The following is a 19,630-nucleotide window of genomic DNA, read 5'->3' as shown; positions in this document are numbered from 1 at the left end:
AAAGAGTTATTTAAGACCAGTGAATATGAAACATGGGAAAGAGAAATGAAAAAACTTTCTCCAGGGCTTTGCTTAACTTTGAAACATATCTCCATTCTTACCATAGATCATAACTGTCCCTCTCCAATAAAGATCCAAACAACTAAGAATTTATTTCCAAGGTGATATAATAGTTAATGAATATATTACTGTATTAGGTACTGTGTCAGACACTAAATCACGTTATTTTGAGTCGCTGTCTCACAAAATCTAGTCTGTTACACCAAGTCCTGCCGTCCAATATACAAATACTTTAAATTGTTCCTCCAGTAGGAGTAAAAGAAAAATTGTACTGACTCATTACTGGGAATGTGTGAAATACTGAGCCATCTTGGTAGCGGAGTCAGTACCCTCCGAAGAGAGTTTTCTCCCAAATGACAGAGGATGCTTCACTGGGAGAACAAACCTTGTTAGCACCAGAGTTTAAACCTGTGATTAGCCGTTGAGCCCATAAGGTTTGTGACCATGAAACATGTTGCTAGTTCTCATCTTGGAACCTGAGGACAAAAGCAGTATTGGAACATAGTACCTACTGTTGGACCTGTCTTTCCTTAATTATACAGTTCCTTAATTATAGCCCATGGAGAGAACATGGTATACTTATCACTAAGCCAACTGGTTCATCATAAAATACATCCATCTGACCATTCAACACACATTAATTAACCACCTATCATGCCCAGGAACTTGACAAAGATAAGCAAGATAAGACCTTGTGAGGGACGCAGACATGGACACAATTGCTTTACAGCATTAGAAGTGTGACCACTGCAGAACGAACTCGAATGGAACATAGACCACGAGGGCCAACAAAGTCATCAAAGCAGTGGAGACAACTGAGCTGAATATTAAAGAATCAAAAGAATATTTTTCAGCCACAGGTGATAAAGGGGATCATTCCAGGCAGCAAGAAGAGTATTTCAAAGACACGGGTTGAAATAAGCAAACTGATTTGGGGAACACCGAGTCACCTGTCCCCAACAGGTGGAGGAAGAGGAGACAGGAGACGTAACTGAAAAGGTGGATTAAAGCCAAATCCTGAATGTTCTTTATTAATTCATAAATAAATATTCACTGGGCATTTAACTATTTGGTAGAAATTATCCTAGATGATGTAGGCACATGGCAAACAAAATCCCTGCCCTAGAGTCTAGCATATGCTATGCTGAAGAATTTCGACCTTAGTTTGAAAGCAATAGAGTTAAGCAGGAAAAACAGCACAAGCAGATTGAGAGAGGTAACTCTCTCGACAGTGCGAAGAATGAACTGGAACAGAGGAAACCAGACACTGTAAGATGAGTCAGAAGGTTACTTCAATGGAGCACATGAGTCCTGCTTCTGCTATGTCTTCCATGAAACATCATGGTCTTCTCATACACGTATCTTCATCAGGAGTCTGTAGAGAATATTCATTCCAAAATTTCATGATTACTTGACTGAGTTCTCACAAGAGATGTGAGTTTTTTCTCAAACCTTCAATTTCTACACAAAGAATATATTCCTGTTAGAGCCACATCATCTTGCACCACTAGCTATCATCAGTCATTCTGACTCATTTCCTGAACTTTCAGTTGCTCCAAGAGAACCTCATATGGTCCAAGACAGTTGAGACAGGGCCAAACAGACCAAAGCCACCTATCAGGGCCCAGTGAAGTCTCAATTTCCAGAGAACCTCCAAAAGAATGGATGAATCAAGACTCCTGGAAGCCAGAGAAGAGGAACTAGAAACCGGTTTCCTTCCTCTAAACCATGCTTCCTGAGGTAATTAGGACCTCCCAGATCTATGATCTTCCAAACTCTATACATTTCATATGCATCCCAGAGTCTCAAGAATTGCCCAAAGCCTTGAGATTCATGTGAGAGAGCCCTAGAAATTTATTCTTTTGTCTATGGAACTTCACACATTTACATCTATTATTTCATTTGTTCCTTGTAACCATCAAAGGAATAAGACAAATCATGTGTAATCGGACCCCTTTTAAAGATGGAAAATCTAAAACCAAGAGAGAGCAAGACTTTGACCCAAAGGTATGTGCTCGTAAGTAGCAGAATCAGAACTAACATCCAGAGACTGACTCCGTATGCACTCCTGGACTACACTCTTTGCTTTACCTCCATAGTGTCTCCTAAGGCATCAGTCATCGCCTCTCTCCTATCGTGCCTACACGTCTGCAAAACAATTCCTTGCTCTCCTAATGTTGATAAATAACTTCCTTTCTGTTAACCTAGACTTCATGAAGCAATCACTCTTATTTTCTAAAGCTCAAAGCCATCTATATCAACCACTAAATAAAATCTCTTTCCTTTAATGATGTCCTTCATCTTCCTCTCCAACCTCCTGCTGAGAAGTCGAGCTCTAGTCAACCCACATCGACCTCAGTAAGCTGCAGGCTATTTTTAGTTCAAGACTGACATATTCAGGCAGCAAAAAGAGCCAGTGAGACGCCCAACTCTGTGTCCACCCTGGAAATGAACAAAAATGGGAAGCAAGCTGGCTGGTTCGGTGTCCCTTCAGATTTATTATAAATTGTCCGAGAGAACTTGGTGAATTAGCAGTGAATCCATTCGAGGAATGCTTCGCCTCAGCCAATCCCGGAGCTGACTCTGCTAAACCCAGGCCACCTGAGGTCTTTCAAAAGTATTACTTTCACAAAAAGTCCACACAGCTCAACCACTGCTGCCAAGAACAAGGCCCAGAAAACACAGTGGCAAGCGTGGTGCTGGTCCCACTGGGCAGTTACAGGAGGTGAGGGGCAGCATCTGAGAGAGGAAAAATCTCCTAAGTAGGAGTCAGAAAAATCTAGATTCCTGACGCTTATGAGCCACGTGACACTGCGAAAGTCGGAGCGTGTGGCCTTGCTGGGCAGCCTCCTCAGGAACCCCTCCGCCTCGGCCACACTGAACCCCTTCACCCAAAGCCACACCCTTCCAGGAGTAGCCTGCATACAATGACTAATCAAGGGATAAAGGACTGGAAGTTCTGGCCCGATGTGAGGCACCTCGGACAGGCCCTTTCAGCCCCAGCGCTCCCCATGGGGTCAGCAGAGGCTGCCAGCCTGGGCCTCGATCTAGCTAGGCTCCTCACCTGCCCAGCCCTGCTTATAGGTCTCACCCCGAGGACACTCCCTAATACACAACCATAACAATAACCCCTGTCTCAGAGCGTGAATCCTGGAGAACCCAACATGCAACACCAAGAAATCGACGTCATTGACACTAACAGTGAACTCCAACAAAATTGACACCTCTAAGAAGAATCCTCTGAAAATAAAGTTCCTTTATTTAGGTGAAGAAACCTTCACAAACCATGCAAAGTCACACCGGTGCTGTAGGGTTAGAGAAGATCTCTGCTAAGTTCCTGAAGAACAAAAAGACAAATAATCGTAATAAAATGCAGCAGTTCTGGTTCCAGGTGGCAACGTAGAAAGATGCTGAACTCACTTTCTCACATGCATACACCAGGTCTACAGCTACATATGGAACAACTACCTCTGAAAAAACCTAAAGGCTGACTGAGCAATGACTACACATCAGACTAATGAGAAGAAAACCATATTGAGGTGGAAACAGAAGAGGAGAAAATAGAGAGGAGAAGGCCAGAAGATGGTGACACAGCCGCAAGCCAAAGAACACCTGGAGCCCCCAGAAGCTGGAAGAGGCAAGGAAGGATCTTCCCCTAGAGACTTCGGAGGGAGAACAGCCCTGGTGACACCTTGATTTTGGATTTCTGGCCTCCAGAACTGTGAGAAGATAAATTTCTGTTGTGTAAAGGCAAAACATTTAAAAATTATATTAAATTAAATATAGCCTTCTGCTTCCATTTCTTCACAATTGAGTGGAAGCAGATCCTGGATGCAATCGTGGAATCAGAGAACTGTTTTCTCTCCCCTCAGCAGCTTTAGCCTTCTCTACAATCCCCCTGGATTTGGTCCTGTACCACCTCCACTGCCTAATGCCTTCCTGCTCTCCAACCCCCTCTTTCATATCAGTGGGAAAATAAGAGGATGCCAAAAGCCTGTAACTGTCTCAGACATATCACTGGAATTATATTTCTTGGTTGACAGATTCTGATGGTGGGCTCTGTAATGAGCATTCAGATCCCCTTTTCAGGGCTGAAGGGCTTATTTCTCAGTGGCCGTAAGAGCTGCTGGCAGATTCCTCAACTCTCAGCCCTCTCCAGGAACTGACTTCAGCTGAAGACAGCTGCATCCCCCATAAACAGAAGCCCATAAGATGACTAGTCCATACACAAGTTTACTGACCCTCTCACCCCAACTCAGGGCAACTCTGCAGGGCCTCCCCAGCTTCCGAGCTCCCCGTGAAGTTGGCTGAGGCTACGTGGAGACTGCATCACAGCCCAATTTCTGCCTCTGCCCAATGCCTCTTCCTTTCCTTCCCCAACAAATACTGGGCCCCTAATGAGTTCCCTGCACACTAATGTCTGTCTCAGAGTCTGCTTCAGTTAGTACCAGCACCCTCTGAGAAAGCGAATACGAAGATGAGATTTTGGTATTTGAATATTCTCTGGCTGACTAGCAATGAGAACCCCATCACTGGTGGTGGATCTCAGGTAGCTCCAGGTCCTCCTACCTGCCCTCCACCTACTCAACATGGACCAGAAGGAGCCAGAAGAATATTATAAAACTAGATTCTAAGAAACCTGGGTCGAAGTAGACAGTGCAATTGTTATTTTCACCCGTGGTGAACTGGGATGATACACCAGTGGGAAGAAATGGTTTAGCAGGTGCAATGTATCAGGACTTGGAGAATTTGAGGAAATAGACATTCTAAGAAAAATATAATTAGAGCAGTTTCTGAGAATTTATGCTCTGGAGAAAAAGAATGAAAGTCTGGTGGTTATAAATCATTAATTAAAAGCCATATGTGAAATAAAGTTGGAGGACTCATACTTCCTGATTTCAAACTTACTACAAAGATACAGTAATCAGTACTGGCATAAAGACAGACATATAAATCAATGGAGTCTAGTAATAAATTCATACGTTGATAGTTTTCAACAATGGTACCAAGTCTATTCAATAGGGAAAGAATAGTCTCTTCAATAAGTGATGTTCGGACAACTGGATATCCACATACAAAACAATAAGGTTGAATCTCTAACTCAGAATACACAAAAATTAACACAAAGTGGATCAAAGACTTAAATTTAAGAACTGAAACTATAAATAAGTTCATTTGTATCATTTTTTAAGATTCCACATATAAGCAATATGTAATATTTGTCTTTCTCTGCCTGGCTTACTTCACTCAGTATGATCATCTCTAGGTCCATCCATGTTGCTACAAATGGCATAATTTCATTCTTTTTTATGGCTGAGTAATAACTCAGGCACAGAAAACAAACTTATGGTTACCTAAGGGGAAGGGGAAGAGGGATAAATTAGGAGTTCAGGATTAACATATACACACTACTATATATAATCAATAAGGACCTACTGTACAGCACAGAGAATTATACTCAGTATCTTGTAATAATATAACAGAATGAATATGAAAAAGAATAGATATAACTGAATCACTTTGCTGTACAACTAAAACTAACACTACATTGTACATCAACTATATTTCAATAAATTAATAAAGAACTAAAACTATAAAACTCTTAGAAGAAAATACAGGGGCAAACCCTCACGACCTTAGATTTGGCAATGGTTTCTTAAACATGAAACCAAAAGTACAGGCAACAAAATTAGATAAATTGAACTTCACTAAAATGAAAGATTTCTGTGCATCAAAAGTACACTATCAGGAGTCACTGTCATCTCTCGGTCTCCCATTGGCCCGATGGAGGAAGAGGAAGAGGAAGTGAGGGCGCTGCTGCCTGGCGGCCCCAAGGAGGCCAGCAGAGGCGCCCCCGTTACCTCCCCCTGCCTCTGGGGCACTGCCGGCCCTCTGCGACCCCAGTCGCCTGGCGCACCAGCTCTTGGTGCCGTTGCTGATGTGCTTCCTAGGTTTCGGCAGCTATTTTTGCTATGATTATCCCGCCGGCCTTCAGACTAAGGTTAAACGGGATATTCAGGTGAATACCACGAAATTGTATGCTGTGTGCCTGGTATTCTTGGCCCAATGCAGTTTTGTGTTTCTTTGGTGGCTTTTTGATAGACTGCGTATTTGGAATACGATGGGGCGCCGTTATGTTTAGTTGCTTTGTTCGCGTTGGACAGGTTGCTTTTGCTCTGGGTGGAATATTTCACACTTTTCGGCTGATGGAATTTGGAAGGTTTGTGTTTGGGATTGGTGGGGAGTCCTTAGCAGTTGCCGAGAATACATATGCCGTGAGTTGTTTTAAAGGCAAAGAATTAAACTTGGTGTTTGGACTCCAACTTAGCATGGCTAGAATTGGAAGTATAGTGAACATGAACCTCATGGGATGGCTGTATTCTAAGGTTCAAGCTTCACTGGGTTCTCCTGGTCACACAACCCTTGGGGTCACACTTATGATCGGGGGTATAACGTGTATTCTTTCACTAGTGTGTGCCTTGGCCCTTGCTTACTTGGATCAGACAGCAGAATGAATCCTTCATAAAGAACAAGGAAAAACAGCTGCAGTTATAAAGTTAACTGATGTGAAGGACTTCTCCTTACCCTTGTGGCTCATATTTACCATCTGTGTCTGCTATTATGTTGCTGTGTTTCCCTTTCATTGGACTTGGGAAAGGTTTCTTTACGGAGAAATTTGGCTTTTCCTCCCAGGCAGCGAGTGCTATTAACTGTATTGTATATGTAATATCAGCTCCCATGTCCGCAATATTTGGGCTTCTGGTGGATAAAACAGGAAAGAACATCATCTGGGCTCTGTGTGCAGTGGTGACCACTCTTGCTTCCCACATGATGCTGGCCTTCAGGCTGTGGAACCCTTGGATTGCTATGTGTCTCCTGGGACTCTCTACTCATTGCTTGCCTGTGCATTGTGGCCAGTGGTGGCATTTGTAGTTCCCAAACATCAACTGGGAACTGCATATGGCTTCATGCAGTCCATTCAGAATCTTGGGTTGGCAGTCATTTCCAGCATTGCTGGCATGATATTGGATACTTGGGGATATCTGTTTTTAGAAGTTTTCTTCATTGCCTGTGTTTCTTTCTCACTTTTATCTGTGGTCTTACTCTACTTGGTGAATCGTGCCCAAGGTGGGAACCTAAATTATTCTGCAAGACAAAGGGAAGAAATAAAACTTTCTCATGCAGAATGAGAAGTTTAAATGACTGTGTCATGAGAATGGGCGGCACACATGATTGGTTTGAAAACTTCCTTTTTTTTTTTTTAATTTAGAGTTTAGTCGTTAGGAAAAATAATGGTCTGGAGAATTATTGTATTTATATTTTGAATACATCTATTTTAAAGTATAACTGTGAGGACTATTTTAGCCTGTGTCTTTTGGATTGCTGAAGAATTCTGCTTTGGAATAGGCTCATCAATGATGAAGTTCAGAAAACCGCATCTGGTACATGCAGGTGATTTTGAGTAAGGACAGGATATAATGGAAATCTTTGCATCTTGTACTGAGATAATTTTCACAAAGTGTATCAGGAATATGGCCTTTTCTTTATCTTAAAGCAAAAAAAAAAGTTTGAGGGGGTAGAAAGGATATTTTATATAGAATAAACAATGGCATTTTAATAGGCATTTCCTTTTGTAATAGGGAATATTTGAAAGATGTTTTTATGAAGTCTCATTTCCACAAATAGCAGATTGTGTTCTGCTCTCTTTAGTTACCAGAGGTTGCTGAGCAGTGACCCTTCTGAGCTTCTTTATTTCTGTTACTGAGGACCCTAATCTCTAGGGACATAATTTTGTGGTACACATTTTCTGTATGGTTTTTCTTATAGTCCAATTAATTACTAAAAAAAAATCCTGTAAATTATGATAACTGCATATCTACAAGGATAAACAAACACTGCAAAAGAAAAAACAAAAGGTACACTATCAGAAGAGTGAAAAGACAAACCACGAAATGGGGGAAAGCATTTCCAAAACACATATCTGATAAGGGTTTAACATCCAAAGAACGCCTCAATGACAAAAAGACAATCCAAGGAAAAAATGAGCAAAGGACGAAGACATTTTTCCAAAGAAGCTATACAAAAGGACAACAAGCACATGCTGTCTTGAGCAATTATGGAAACGCAACTCAAAACCCCAATGAGATCCCACTTTACACTCACTAGGTGACTGGTCAAAAATATAAACAAGTATTGACCATAATGTGGAAAAATTGGAACCCTCCTACATTGCTGATGGGAATGTAAAATCACGCAGCTGCTTTGAAAAGCAGTCTGGCTGTTCCTCAAAAAGTTAAACACAGGGCTTCCCTGGTGGCGCAGTGGTTGAGAGTCCGCCTGCCGACGCAGGGGACACGGGTTCGTGCCCCGGTCCGGGAAGATCCCACGTGCCGCGGAGCGGCTGGGCCCGTGAGCCACGGCCGCTGCGCCTGCGCGTCCGCAGCCTGTGCTCCGCAAAGGGAGAGGCCACAACAGTGAGAGGCCCGCCTACCACAAAAAAAAAATAAATAAAATTTAAAAAATAAAAATTAAAAAAAAAAAAAAAAAAAGTTAAACACAGAGTTACCATATGATCCAGCAATTCTACTCCTATGTGTATACCTGAGAGAATTCAAAAATATATGTCAAAAAAACTTGTACATGAATGTTCACAGCAGCATTACTTATAACATCCAAAAGGTGGAGACAACCCAAATGTCCATCAACTGATGAGTGGATAAACAAAATATGCTATATCCAAACAGTGTGTTATTATTTAATCATAAAAAGGAATTGAAGTACTGATACATGCTATAATAGGGATGAACCTTGAAAACATCCTGAGTAAAAGAAACCAGACACAAAAATCACATATTTCATTAAAACTTACATGAAATGTGTGGAATAGACAAATCCATACAGACAAAGTAGATTAGTGCTTTCCAGAAGCTAGAAGAAGGGAACGAAGAGAATTATGGGCTCAGGGTTTCTTTCTGGGGTGATGGAAATGTTTTGAAATAGAAATGATTTTAATTAGAAGTACAACTTTATGAATATACTAAAACCAAAGAATTTTACACTTTAAAAGGGTGAATTTTATGATATGTGAATTATATCTCAATTCTTTAAAATCCAAAGTTTGGAGAAAAAAAAAAAAAAACAGCTAAGTGTGAAAGTCAGGAGGTCTCTGTGGCAGCACATAATCTTATCTCCTGCAGCTAGAGGACAGAAAACGCTGAGGAGTAGGCCCAGTACTTAGCAGAGTTCCAAAGAAAATTAATTTCTCAATCCACTATGCCAAGGTCAAGGCTGCTGCTGGCAAAGAATGGGACTATGAGATATGGGCTAGGAGTCATCTAAGTTGATGCATTATAAATCCAGAATCCATAGATTCCTCTAAGTCCTCCAAGTATGTGTAGAAGTGGTCCACTCCTCCCTGTTAAAGACAAATGCTTCCCCATTGCTCAAACTAGGTGTCGAGGCTTCCCTCCTGCTCCCAAAGGAGACTCAGCAATTTTTAATCTATAGTTGGTAGCCAAGCACTTCGGCATCCTTTTGCCAAAGAAGCAGTATGCCAAAAGGGCATCATCATCATCCTGTCAAGAATAACCGACCCTGGGGCTTCCCTGGTGGCGCAGTGGTTGAGAGTCCGCCTGCCGATACAGGGGACGCGGGTTCGTGCCCTGGTCCGGGAGGATCCCACGTGCCGCGGAGCGGCTGGGCCCGTGAGCCATGGCCGCTGCGCCTGCGCGTCCGGAGCCTGTGCTCTGCAACGGGAGAGGCCACAACAGTGAGAGGCCCTCGTACCAAAAAAAAAAGAGAATAACTGACCCTGATCATCATTAGGAGATAAGGCAGTGTGGAATATATTTATATTTGGCACCCCAGTGATCGATTTGGGCATCTCTGGGTATTCTTTTGCCCAAATTTGAATGTAAACCAATGAGTGCAACAGCCAGAGCCTGAAAAGGGCACGGTGACCAGGGGCTCAGCGAGCTCAGAAGATAAGCCAACTAGACCAGAAGAGATGCAAGCTGAGGATGAGGGCAACATATAATAGATAAAGGGATGGGAGTGGAGGACTGTCAATTGCCACTCAAGCCCAGCTTACTAATACAGACCTTGGTGTATCCCACTAACTATCCTCTCGTAAGCTGCCCCCACAGAAACGGGTCCAACAGAATGCTGGAGGACCTCCTTCCAGAAGTGATACTTAAAACGTGCATTTAAGTAGCATAAGGGGTAGACTGAAGTGGATGCTATGTGAAGCCCTGTCCCTTCAGGACTACAGACTTACCTCTCCCACTACAGAAGTATTGTCAGATAACAGCCCTCAGCCATCAGGCCTTTCTATAAATGCCCTCAGTTAAAGACAGCCTTCTTGCCCAAGGTCACATCCTCTTATCAGGGGCTGCCTGCATTAATGACAGATCAACATGAGGCTCTAGCAGCCTGGCCCCCTCAACTTAATGCAGGACAGCTCTGCAGGGCACCCACCTCTGAGGTTAGTGGTAGCTTTTGCCGAGATTGCCTCATGGCAATCTCTGCCCAATCCTGCTTCCTTCTCTTCTACCACAGGTGTTGATCTCAAGAGCATTCACTCAATAAACATCCTATTTGCTGCAGGTCGACAGGCTGTCCTGGCGGACTTGGGCTCGGCAGCCCCGGCTGCCTGCTCCTTGTTTGTGTCCTGAAGATTAATGTGCCGAGTTGGTCTGTTCATTAAGATTAAACGTGTAAACAAGAACCACTTAAAAAAAATAATTAAAAAAATTAAAATAAACATCCTGTTTGCAAATTTCTGTCTCTGAGTGTGCTCTCTAGGCAACGTGACCCTCAACATTTAAAATTTATACCATAATGGAAAACACTACATTTTAAGCTTCTTATCTGTAAGCTAATGTTATTTCAGCTCCTCTTAATTCTGGTAATTTATCTTTTAATCATCCTTGATTAATTTACTATGAAACATCACCAATTGAGAACTTTTCCTACATTTTTCAAGTCTCCAAAAGCCTACTCATACTTCTAGTCTCAATAAATGAGCTCACTTCATTGAAATCAAGGCTAAACATTAATTCTCTTAATCCCCTTCCTCACTCCTAAATTTCTTTGTGTGCTCAACACATATTTTTATCTTTTCTTTCTTTCTCCGATAATAAAGTGTCTCTTTCCATACCAAGGTTAATTCTTACTATTTAGTTCTTTACTCTATGGTTTCCTGACTTCTCCAAAACAATATTTCATCAAAGTCTTTAATCTCTCCATCTGAAAGTTTACTTCCTGAGTGTATTAATATCCAAAACATATTCCATCAAAGTCTTTAATCTCTCTATACAAGTTTCTTTCCTTTTAGTCTATAAATACCATTGCTTATTTAAAAACCAAAACCAAAACCTGAGGTCTATCTTGTTTCTCTCTTATTCTTTACCAACAAACAAGGTGGGGAAACGTATAATCACCTATCTACTCCATTTTGAGTCCACAGTTCAATAAACTACAATCTGTATTCTATCCACAACTCTCTACTGAAATATCACTCTGAAAAGTCACCATGACTTCCTAATAGTCAAATCCAATGATTTTTTTCCTTAGTCCTTTTTTTTCCTCAACCATTCTATGATATTTTACATCATTTGGTCTTGTCTTATTCTTAATTCTTTCCTCATTACATTTTCCAAGAAGCTGTTTTGCCCAGGTTCTCAAACTCTTTAACGACATCTTTTTCAGTTTCTACCCCTGTCACCAACCCCAATTATGGGCTCTTTCAAAGTTCTGTTCTTGGTTCTTTTCTCTTTCAATTCTAATATTCCTCTTTTAGTGATACCTTTTTTTCCCCATCTTGAACTATAAAAATATGATTCTCAAAAATAAAACCACTAATTTGACACTTTTATTCAGGCTCTAAACTCAAGTTTTTAACCGTGAAACAATATATTAATTACTGAATTAAAATAACTATTTCATTATGTTGTGAATGTTTCTATTCCCAGTTTACTAAGTACTTATGCTAAATTTGTATTGAATATAATCAATGCTTTTCCAGGATTTACTGAGATAATATATATTTTATCCTTTACATATTAGATTCCCTGATCGTCAACTATCTTTGTCTTCCTGAAATAAACCCTGATTTTACATGTTGTGGTTTTTTTTCCAGATTCCTAAATTGATAGGCACAAATGAGACTGACCCACAAACTTTACTGAAACTATCTTCTTTAGGTTTTGTATTAAGGCTATTTTTCTTCTATGATCTAAAAATTTTTATAGAATATGAGAAGTGTCAGTTTCATAACAGTTCCAAGTACTTGCCCACAACATCTTCTGAGTCTAGAAAACTCATTTTTTTGTGTGTGTGTGATATGCGGGCCTCTCACTGCTGTGGCCTCTCCCGTTGCAGAGCACAGGCTCCGGACGCGCAGGCCCAGCGGCCATGGCTCACGGGCCCAGCCGCTCCGCGGCACGTGGGATCTTCCCGGACCGGGGCACGAACCCGTGTCCCCTGCATCGGCAGGCGGACTCTCAACCACTGCGCCACCAGGGAAGCCCTAGAAAACTCATTTTTAAGGCAGTTCTTCAAACATCACAGTTCTTCCATAGTTTCTCATCTATTCAGATTTTTTAATCTTACATGTCAATTTAGCTAGATAAAATGCAAAACCATGTTTTAAAATACATGACTGGGCTAGCAGGACCCAAAAAAGAAATCCTAAGAGGCCTAAATTCACATAAAAGTTGGAATCCAGCTGGATAGCTCTCTGGTGATTGGGTTTTAATGGGACTCAAACATAAGGGAAAGAACACAAAGCCTTGACTCTTTACAAAGTAGAAAAGCAAATCAAAGAATCCTGCATAAAAGCATAAGTTAGTGAAGTAAAGGGAAAGAATTACAGGAAGATACCAAATGTATACTGCTGTAGCCTTGGCTCTGGGAGAAGGGAGATAGACATTCCCCATGGAGAACTCATAATTATAGGCTGTCCCATGGTGGAATCAGAAGTGAAATTTATATTACCTCTGTTATTGGAAAAATTCCAAACTGAAATGAAGTTTAAAGTAGTCCTAGGACAGTAGTGCCCTCAGGCACCTGACAAAAACAAACATTTTTTTTCTGGAGAAATACATTCCAACCCTCTCTCAAATACTTTCCAAACCTAAATTTCCAAGTTTAGGAGCTCAACAATAAAAACAAAGAAAAGAAGAAACATGCAACTATGAGTAAAAACTAGCAGAATCAAGAAGAGAAAAAAATCACACATGCAACAATTACATATATTAGAATGAGCAGATACTGAATAATAGGTAATTATATAATAAGAATATAATTAATAAAAATAAATAACATATTTATATAGTAATATAAGAAATAGTGTACTGAACGTACAAATGAAGGAACAAAACTGACCATGCAGATTTGAAGATAAAACCAAATAAAACCTCTAAAAATGAAAATATAATTGAAATTAGAAACAATATTGGTTTAAATATATGAATAAACAAAGTAGAAGAGAGAATTAAAGAACTAGAAAATATTTTTGAAGAACTTATTCAGAAAAATTTCTCAGATGGAAAATTAGGGAGAAAAGAAGAGCTAAGAAACCAAGAAAACAGAGTGAGAAAGTACACAGAATGTATCAAAGAAAAACCATTAGATGGAAAGTAAAAGAGTTTAAGAGGTAGGGTGTATACGATGAAACAGAGTTACAAGAAAGACTAAAGAGAACAGGAAGAAATTTTTAAATAGATAAGAGCTGATAATTTTCCATATTTTTTTAAAGTAAAATATATATATATAAATTCTCACAATCAGGAGGCAACAAACCCCAGGAGGGTAAAATCAAAAGAAATCCACACTGAAGCAGATTGTTGTGAAATTATAGAAGACTGCAAACAAAAAGAAGATCTTACAAGCCACCAGAGAAAGAAAATAGATTTACTACAACAGAATGACAGACTGATGACTAATCTCTCAAAAGTAACAATGGAAGCTAAAAGAATTGTGGAATATCTTCACAACACTGAGAGAACAATTTTCAGACAAAATTGTATTCCCATCAACACTATCTTTCAAGAATAAAGGTGAAATAAGGGCATCTACAAAAGAATAAAACCTCAAAGAGTTTATTAATAACAGCCAGCACTAGAGGAATGTATAAAATAAGTACTTCATGAAGAAGGAAAATAACTTCTTAGGCAAGGGCTAAGATGCAAGATAAGCCAACAATCAATGAAACTGGCAAACATGAGGTGAATCTGAAAAAGCACTGTATAAATCAATAGCAACAGCATCTAATGTGGCAGTTAAAATATTAAGATAGAACTAAAATACTAATCAAAATTTGAGCATTCTAAGTCTTTATATGGTCTAGCAGGAGGGTAACTACAAAAAGATGAAAGTGTATATATCTTTATTAGCAGAAGAGGAAAATAAGAAAAACTTAATCTAAAAGTAGACAATAACAGAAAAGAAAAAAAGAAAGCGGCCCAGCTGGGTGGAACCCAGGTCTGGGTGTGAGGGTGGTCTAGGGAGTGATGGAGGTCAGGTGCCATTCTGAGCGGTTACTGGTATGGCGCCTCGTGTATCTGACAGGCGGGAGCTGTAGCCAGACAAAATTGACACCCACTTTATTTTCCAGGTGGCCGTGCACCCCTTTGGACTTTTCCTCTAGGTTCCATGCTTACCTCTTCTGTGACCTCACCCTGCCCCTCCTCCTCCCTCTAACTCTCTCAAGGTTACCCCTTCACTTAAAACGTTGCTTCTGCTAATCTGGTGAGCCAGGAAAGTTGCTGGAGTCCCTGCCGGAGTCGGTATTGTTGGTAATCCCGAAGGAGGAGAGGTGTCCCCAGCGGAGACTCTGGGTGGGCGGGTTGGTCTTGCTTGCCGGTGGAGAGGGTGGGGATTGAAGGTGCACCCTTGAGTGGGCCCACAGCGACGGTACCAGCTGAAAGCTACAAAAAGGCTTCACAGACCGTGGTTTGTTACTACAGTGTTCATGGCAAGCTGATGGCACCAGAAGAAATGGAGCCCCTGGCCAGTGTGAGCCGTAGCAGTGCAGGAGGGGAGACCCTGGAGGAGGAGAGAGCCCACCTAAATTGATGTCTACAGATTGAATTTCCAGAGGCTTAGAAGGAGGAGTTCTCCAATGTCCTGTTTCCAGGCCTTGCTCAGGAAGGCCTGTATTCATTCAGGAGGCCATCCTTTAAGGTTTTCAGATGAGCTTATGAGGGGGCAATCTTTAAAAGTCCAAAGCAGATGCATCCGGGGCCTTCAGCAGATGTGTTGCTTTGAGTGTGTAATCCGGGAGCAGCGATCTCTGGGCACGTGAATGCCACCTCTCCTGTTCTGGGGTGGAGGTTTTCAGATGCTGCATCTTCTAAACTCAGCCTCCTGTTGTACTAGTTCTGGGCTACGAACCTTGCTTCCAGAGGACTCTTAAGCTGTAGAACGTTTTAACACGATGCCACAACACAGAGTACTGCCTTGTAGATGGAGCTTGCAGATGGATCCTAGGGACCCTCTCATCTACCCGCCTGCCTTCCTGTGCACTGGTCAGAGGAATTCTTAGTGTGATGATAATCTGTGTGTTGGGAAAGTGTTCAAGATTGAAATGCTGGGCTTCCCTGGTGGCGCAGTGGTTGAGAATCCGCCTGCCGATGCAGGGGTCACGGGTTCGTGCCCTGGTCCGGGAAGATCCCACATGCCGCGGAGCAACTAAGCCCGTGAGCCATGGCCGCTAGGCCTGCGCGTCCGGAGCCTGTGCTCCGCAACGGGAGAGGCCACAGCAGTGAGAGGCCCGCATACCACAAAAAAAAAAAAAAAAAAAAAAAAAAAGATTGAAATGCTTTAGGCAAATACTTAAATGAGCCAACTAGCAAATTGAGGGAGGTCATTGTACTGTGCTGGAGGTATGAGTTGGTCATGCCCAAATTGTGATAGAAATGGCAGGTCTAGTTCGGGCATTCCTACTAAGAAGGGAGTGGTCAGGGCACCGATAGTGATCTTTGATTCATCTTGCTCTGTGTGTTTTTTAACTTCAATTTTACTTGATCAGATTTCAGAGTAATCTTAGTGTTCAAATGGGAGGACCCTGAGGTGAGGGGTGGTGGGGAGGGAAAAGCCTGCCGCAGGTGCTGGTAAGGGCGGACGTGAAGAAAGGGAGAAGTGGGGAGGGTTGTGGTTAGGTGTGGGTTGTAGAGGGTTGGAGTGGTAGGGAATGTGCGTTGAAAGGAATTCTCTGGAGAAAAGATCAGTAGGCAGAGCTCGTGGGCGAAGAAAATACTAGTTAATAGTAAATTGTTAATGCTAGTTAAATTATCACTTGGAAGCACAAAAAAAGTTGCTTGGAAACTTTCTAAAATGCTTAGAACTCTGCTAAGTGCAGGGGGAAAAACAAAATTGTTTTGCTTTGCTGCAAGAAGGGGAAGACTGAAAAGGTAACTGAAGACCTGGTTATCAGTGGCTTGAAAGATTGGTGTCACAGCAACTTGCACCAGCAGGTTAACATCCTTCACTGCTTTCAAGCTTCTTACGTGGTTTATCCGGAGGTGTGTGGTATTTGGGAGAGAGGTCTTCGAAAAGACTTTAAATACCCGTATTGTGGGCTTTGAAAGTAAGCTTGAGATTTTGGAGTGCACTTAAGATGGTGAGATGTACTCTTCTGGGTTTGCAACATTTTTTTTTCACCGAGGTTTTGCAGTTGAAAACTTGAGCAAAGTGAATATGCAATGATTTCTAAAGGAATTTTGTGTTACTTCCTGCCTTATTAGCACATCTCTTCTTTGTAATGAGTACTAGAAACAGCAAGAGTTTTTACTTTTCGTCGTCATTGTAACAAGGAGAACCTAATGACTTTTTGTGATCACTGTAAAATTACTGTAATATTTGGTAGCAAACAATCCATGGAGGCTTACTAAGGTTACAGTTAGTAATCCACTGTATCTTTAGTTTGAATGTTTGTGCTTTTTAAGTGATAACCGTACTAGAGGGGAAACTGTCAGCCAAAATCAGTTTGGGAAATAAGCAAAACTGGGGATGGGGAGGCGCTTTATTACTAGATTATGGTCTGTTCGTGAAAATTCAGGGAAAGATCTGAATCCTCTGTGATAAAGTAATACCAGTGGCTTTTTATCATGCCCTTCTTCCCACTGAATTCCACTTTGAAAATTTTAAAGCCCCAATATTTATAAACTTGGGATCTTTCTAGGTTCTCTTTTTAATGTTTAAAAATATGTTGGGGCTTCCCTGGTGGCGCAGTGGTTGAGAGTCCGCCTGCCGATGCGGGGGACACGGGTTCGTGCCCTGGTCCGGGAGGATCCCACGTGCCGCGGAGCGGCTGGGCCCGTGAGCCATGGCCGCTGAGCCTGCGCGTCCGGAGCCAGTGCTCCACAACGGGAGAGGCCACAACAGTGAGAGGCCCGCGTACCGGAAAAAAAAAAATATATATATATATATGTTGACATGGTAGTTCAGTTCTTAACCCGTGATTTGGGCATGTTACAGTAACTGTCATTGGAATTTAAAGAATACTAGCCATGTATGTATGGGGAAATGTGTTCCGGTAAACTGTTGTGAAATTGAAACTGTAAAAGTAGAAGGAAAAAGTACTTTTATGTTGCTCTGTATGGGAAGAACCAGTCTTGTTACACCATGTATGTGACTACTAATCATTTTTCTTCCCCTTTACAGCATGAATAAAGGTTTGAGCTCTAAACTAAAAAAAAAAAAAAAAACCAGAATTCCAAATTCTACCTAACTACCGTATTGTTTAAATTGTTAAAAATTAAATATGGAATAAATGATTTAAGAGGCACACTACAATGATAATGGTCAATGTGTTTTGACGGTTGAATTTTCCCCATGTTAAGTTTTATAAGTTGGTTTTATAATAAAAAAAATTTAAATAAAAATATTTTATATTTGTACATAAATGCTAATACATCTTATCCCGGATCAGAGAACTTTCACCAAATTTCAAATAAGGCCTTGAAAATGGGGACCTTGGGTATAATTTTTCATCAGTCATAACTACCCAAAAAATTGAAACATCCATTTAGGAATCTTAATTCATCCCTAGAAAACAAATAGGTTCATTGTCACTAAGATTAATGAGTCTAAGTCATAAAGATATTTGGGGGAGGGGGGAATTTGTTCAGGTAGTATAATCTGTAAGACATTAAAAATAGCATTTATTGTATGTTTTCTATGCTATAGCTATGAGCTGTACTCATTACTTTAAATATATTATCTCATTTTAATTCTCAGAGTAGCTCTATAACACAGACATCATTATTTGCAGTAGTGGTTAAGAGCATGAAGGTGAAAAGCTATGCTTTTCACCTTCATGCAGCAGAACCAAAAGGATATGTTTACCAATAAGTCTTAAACTAAATACTCAGGTAATATGAGCTTCTATTTTATACCTGGAAGTGTCCCTGGAGATCACCTACCCCAACATTTTAGAGATAATGAAATTCCAGTACTCAGAGAGAAAATTGACTTGTTGATGACCACACATCTAGATAATGGGAATGACATCAATACCAGAATTATTGTTTCATCATTCTTTCCACTACACCACACTCCAATTCAATCACTGAACTCAAAACACAAATCAAAATGATTGAATATTTGACTTCAAAAATTACCCTAGCAGTACACTCCTCCCCAACGGTTTCTTTTCTGAAAAGATTACACATTATATATATATTATATATACTGATATATATATATATATATAACACATACACATGTATATAGAAATTTTTTCTGAAAAGATTATATATATGTGTGTATATATATCAATATATATAATATATATATATATATGTAGGTTCACATGTCTGTTCACATAATTCTGAATATTGGAGCTCTTTTAAAGACAATACCTGAGGCCACAAATTGACAGCCCACCTGCCTTTTGGGAACATCTACAGAACAATCACTTGAACAGGCAGCACAGTTTTCAATATATAAATTCTCTATTAAAATGTCTATGAAGCAATTCTCCCTTTTGTTGCTAGTAAGTGAAAACACTGTCTCTTCTATAAAAAATTTCATTAAGGAATGCCATTCATAAAAAGATTCAATTAAGTATATGACACTTATGCCACTGTGACCTATATTGAGCTGTTCTCTAAGACAAGATAATCTTTTGTTGTTGTTGTTCTGAGCTCATCTCTGGAGGAAAAAGATCAAATTTCATTAAGAAAAACAGCTTTGTTCTCCCAATTAGAGTCCCAGAGGAATCTGACTGTGTGAGATCTCCAGGGCACACGGTGGGAGAAAGGCCACTCATGCTGTATCTCCCCACTCCACTCCACCCTCCCCCCAACACAAACTCCTTCCCACACATACACACATTCAGGATCCTTTCCATTTGAGAATGACCGGAGTTAACCTTTTTTTTTTTTTTTTTAAAGAAAGGAAATTATCCGAGCATTCATTCATTTTTGACTGAAGACCCAGAAAAGGCCACGCCTTAATCCAAAGGTGATCCACTGAAAACCACAGCTAAATGCTCTCAGGACTGACTAACACGATCCCACCGAAACTGGCCTCTCTGAACACATACATTCCTCATCTGCCTCTT

General features: G+C 40.8%; 1 pseudogene; it reads left to right on the top strand.

Annotated features, from left to right (window-relative positions):
• The first annotated feature begins 5,844 nt into the window (after positions 1-5,844).
• LOC131766153 (lysosomal dipeptide transporter MFSD1-like) lies at positions 5,845-7,304 on the top strand (annotated as a pseudogene).
• Positions 7,305-19,630: the final 12,326 nt, after the last annotated feature.

The sequence above is a fragment of the Kogia breviceps genome, chromosome 12, assembly GCF_026419965.1.
Source record: "Kogia breviceps isolate mKogBre1 chromosome 12, mKogBre1 haplotype 1, whole genome shotgun sequence".
In the NCBI taxonomy this organism is placed as follows: Eukaryota; Metazoa; Chordata; class Mammalia; order Artiodactyla; family Physeteridae; genus Kogia; species Kogia breviceps.
This window is presented reverse-complemented; position numbering and strand designations above follow the sequence as displayed.